Source organism: Schistocerca serialis, chromosome 1 (assembly GCF_023864345.2).
Source record: "Schistocerca serialis cubense isolate TAMUIC-IGC-003099 chromosome 1, iqSchSeri2.2, whole genome shotgun sequence".
Lineage (NCBI taxonomy): Eukaryota > Metazoa > Arthropoda > Insecta > Orthoptera > Acrididae > Schistocerca > Schistocerca serialis.
This window is the reverse complement of record NC_064638.1, coordinates 219,348,089-219,352,868: the sequence shown is the minus strand read 5'-3', so window position 1 is coordinate 219,352,868 and position 4,780 is coordinate 219,348,089. Positions and strand designations below refer to the sequence as shown.

General features: G+C 46.7%; 1 non-coding gene across 1 annotated transcript; it reads left to right on the top strand.

Moving 5' to 3' along the window:
• Positions 1 to 4,124: 4,124 nt before the first annotated feature.
• Positions 4,125 to 4,198, top strand: Trnat-ugu (transfer RNA threonine (anticodon UGU)). The gene has a single exon. It is a non-coding gene; the product is annotated as a tRNA-Thr (tRNA).
• Positions 4,199 to 4,780: the final 582 nt, after the last annotated feature.

The following is a 4,780-nucleotide window of genomic DNA, read 5'->3' as shown; positions in this document are numbered from 1 at the left end:
TTATTAATGCCGACTAATATATGTCCGGATACTTTTGATCAGATGTAGATGACGATGGGGAATGCAACGTACATGTTCGGTGTCTGAAGAAGTAATGAAATGATCAACCACAAGCGCTTTACGATTGTGTATTTCTGTCACGGGTACAAGAATGGCTGTAAAGGATTAAAGCAATTGGACCATACGGGTGGTGAGTGGCATTTGTAACTGGCAAAGGTATCAGTTTTCTTCGAAAAAGGTGATTCGATGTGGTGTATCCGTGTAATTATACCTTCACGTACCATCTTCCAGTATAAGGGAAGATACTGATGATCGCTTCAGTGGCTTGGTGCCAGAAATAGGCCGTTGGCCCATGTGTTCTTAAAGCGGTGAGTTCATTCGCGGCTAATGCAGGCGGCACACGTGTGCGAGGTGAAGCGTGGGCGCCAGCCTGTCAGACGCATGTCTGAGCCGCGCGCGTGCGCGATGTGCAGATAGCCGGCCGGCCGGTCACGTGTTACGTGTCTCTGTTGAGGCTGGTCGCGGCCGCCGGCTGTGGGTCGCCGAGGCCGGAGCTGCGTTCCCACGGCGGCCACCGTGTCTGGCCTGGCCGCCTGCCAGCACTTTCTTCTGGTTGCACCGTTCCGGCGCGCTGCGCACCGCGCGGTGCGAACGACCGCACGCTCAAGGCTGTGTCACCGGGCCACTTCACTTACAAAGGCAGCCAGCGCGAGAGCAGTGTGCTGCTGGATGCACCGAAGGTTGGGGTTTAACGTCCCGTCAACGCCGGGGTCGTCCGAGACGCATTGCGAGTTGTCTTGGAAGGGGATGCGGGAAGGAAAGCAGCAGTGGCCTTGGCGGGAGAAACCAACCTGACGTTCTCCTTACGTGGTTAAACAAAAGATAAATATGAATGGTCGGGCGGAAACTCGAACCTTTAGAGTTCAGCTGAATTACACTGTTCTTATATTTTAAGATGAAGACATTGTACGTCAGAACTTACGCTGAAATTTTTACACATGTTTGACACCACGCTACTGTTCAGATTCCACGAAAGTCGACTTTGGAAAACTTTTTAAAGTCCACGAACTTGTGCAGAAATTTAACAAATAAGAATTATATTCATACCGTCAGCTGCGCACGGGCGTTGATGTAGATCAACGGGGACAAGTGAAAACGTGTGCCCCGACCGGGACTCGAACCTGGGATCTCCTGCTTACATGGCAGATGCTCTATCCATCTGAGCCACCGAGAGGACAGATGATTGTGCGAGTGCAGGGACTATCTCGGGCTCGCCTCCCGCGAGACTCACATTCTCACCTTGTATGTCCACACAATACATTGGTAGTGTCCCCAACACATTCATTACTCGTGGAAGACATTCTTCCAAGTCCCGTAAGAGTTCGGGGAATATGTGTGCATCCGCACAGAAGAAGAAGGTCATAGCCGGTATCGCCAGAACTATATACTTATGTGGATATGGTGTCTGTCCTTTCGGACATGTGTTGGGGTGGGACACTCCGATTGTAGTGTGTGGACACACAAGGTGAGAACGTGTCTCGCGGGAGGCCTGCGCGAGATAGTCCCTGCAGTCGCACTATTATCTGTGCCCTCGGTGGCTCAGATGGATAGAGCGTCTACCATGTAAGCAGGAGATCCCGCGTTCGAGTCCCTGTCGGGCCATACATTTTCACCTGTCCCCGTTGATCTATATCAACGCCCGTGCGCAACTGACGGTATTAATATAATTCTAATTTCGTTCTAGACGGCTACAGGTCATCAATGGTGTTTGTTCTTTCAGACATGTCCGAAAGAACAGACACCATATCCATATAAAAAATTTAACAAGTTCATAGACCTGTTGCTGAAAATTTCAAACACCTTTCGTAACAACTAATACGTTACACATCCACACAGATGAGCTCGTACAGCTAACACACCCACACCAATACGTCCGCTGCCCACAAATATTCTCCACTCTGCCATTGCAAAACTCACAAAAAAACCTCTATATCTACGCATTATTTCTAAAACTACACATATAAATAGTTTACATCACTGGTGCATAATCGTTGACACCTTTTGACAAATCGGACTGATTTTTATACGGAATTCTCGAATAATGTCTTTCGTCGATCGAGCACGGACTTTTCGACGAATAAAAACTTTTCTAAACTTGTCACTATCATAAGTAATGTGAAGTAACAGAACTAGAATTCATCAAATTCCACCTGCTGACATAAACAGCTTGCTGGAATCCTTATTTTTTCAAATTCCACCTACTGACATACACAGCTTGCTGGAATCCTTATTTTTGTGATTTATTTGCATCTCACTACTATGACTTGCTCAAAATTAGCGTTATTCGTCATTAATTATAATAACCCAAGATGAATTATTCACCTATAAATAGCTATAACGATTTATTATCCAATTCTGCAGCTCTACTTACTGTGTTTCATATTATTCCTTAAATTAATTGTTAATAGTTGGAATCAACATTATGGCTCATTATTTAAATTGTACTATTTGAATCAAAAGAACTCTAATTCTCATTTGAGATAGTGCTGTTCAAATACTATGAGTGACACACTTTGTTAAAATAGCTTAACGCGTTTTATAGTTATTAATTTTTAAAGATGAAAGGAACACCTTTCATCGCCCTAGCTAAGGTACTATTCACCACCCAAACAGTGAGATTTTTAAATATGTCAAATATCCGCCTCAGTTGCGAAATGTTACTGGTCTTTACCCAGGTTTCAGCTAGAGTAATCTACCCTTCTTCAGAAGCATAAAATAAACTAATACATGCCAGAAACAGGCACGGCCAAACACAGAAAGCGAAAGTACCGTGGTACCATGTCAAGCTACAACGTATCATCCGCGGCTGTATCAGACCGCTTTCCACGAAGTGGGGCGGGGTCTGTTCCTCAGCTAAGTAACGTAGCTTGACATGGTACCACGGTACTTTAGCTTTTTATGTTTGACCGTGCCTTATTCTGGCATGCATTAGTTTATTTTATGCTTCTGAAGAAGGGTAGATTAGCTGAAACCTGGATAAAGACCAGTAACATTTCGGAACTGAGACGGATTTTTGACATATTAATTTATCACAGTTAATGACAGAGCTTCAACATGTTAAAATTCTTATGCTTTTTAAACATCTTTAATTGCCTCGTTTTTCTGTTTCATTTGGTGACATTGCCTGTTATCTAACTGTCTACGGCGACCGTGACATAGCTATGGAATGAAATGGCGCCCCAGACCATCAGTCATTGTTTTCGGGCTGTACGGCGACCGACAGGCAGGTTGGTATCCCGCAGCCGTCCAGTGCTCTCCAGACACGTTTCCGCTGGTCACTGGGGCTCAGTTCAAAGCGGGACTCATCACTGAAGACAATGGCACTGTAGTCAATGAGAGTTTAGGCAAATTCAATAAGATTCTAGGCCAGAATGAGATTTTCACTATGCAGCGGAGTGTGCGCTGATATGAAACTTCCTGGCAGATTAAAACTGTGTGCCCGACCGAGACTCGAACTCAGGGCTGTGAGGACGGGGCGTGAGTCATGCTTGGGTAGCTCAGTTGGTAGAGCACTTGCCCGAGAAAGGCAAAGATTTCGAGTTCGAGTCTCGGTCCGACACACAGTTTTAATCTACCAGGAAGTGCCGTATCAGCGCACACTCCGCTGCAGAGTGAAAATTTCATTCTGGAAAGATCCCCTAGGCAATGTCCTTTCTTTCAGGAGTGCTAATTCTGCAAGGTTCGCAGGAGAGTTTCTGTAAAGTTTGGAAAGCAGGAGACGAGGTACTGGCAGAAGTAAAGTTGTGAGGACGGGGCGTGAGTGGTGCTTGGGTAGCTCAGTTGGTAGAGCACTTGCCCGAGAAAGGCAAAGGTTCCGAGTTCGAGTCTCGGTCCGACATACAGTTTTAATCTACCAGGAAGTGTCGTATCAGCGCACACTCCGCTGCAGAATGAAAATTTCATTCTGGAAAGATCCCCTAGGCTATGACTAAGCCATGTCTCCGCAATGTCCTTTCTTTCACGAGTGCTAGTTCTGCAAGGTTCGCAGGAGAGTTTCTGTAAAGTTGGAAGGTAGGAGACGAGGTACTGGCAGAAGTAAAGTTGTGAGGACGGGACGTGAGTCGTGCTTGGGTAGCTCAGTTGGTAGAGCATTGCCCGTGTAAGGCAAAGGCCCCGAGTTCGAGTCTCGGTCCGGCACACAATTTTAATCTGCCAGGAAGTTTCAAGATTCTAGGCCGAAGACGTGTCTGGAGACGCTTCGGACAGCGGTGGGATACCAGTTTCACTGTCGTCCGCTTTACGACCCGACAACTCGGAGTGTTAGTCTGGGTTCACATGGCTCTAAGCACAATGGGACTCAACATCTGACGGCATCAGTCCCCTAGACTTAGAAGTACTGAAACCTAACTAACCTAAGGACATCACACACATCCATGTCCGAGGCAGGATTCGAAACTGCGATCGTAGCAGCAGCGCGGTTCCGGACTGAAGCGCCTAGAACCGCTCGGCCACAACGGCAGGCCTGCTAGTCTGGGGTGCCACTTCATTTTCATAGCAAGATCCCTTTGGTTCTTTGATTGTCATCTATGGCACCCTTACAGTATAGCGATACATCGACGATATTCTACGCCCCGTTTTGTTGCCCTTCATGGCAAGTCATCTTTGGCTTACATTTCAGTACGCTAATGCCCGCTCGCACAAGGCCTGAGTTTCCTCTGCTTGTCTTCGTACTTGCCAATCGCTACCTTGGTCAGTAAGGTCGCCGGATCTCTCGCAAGAT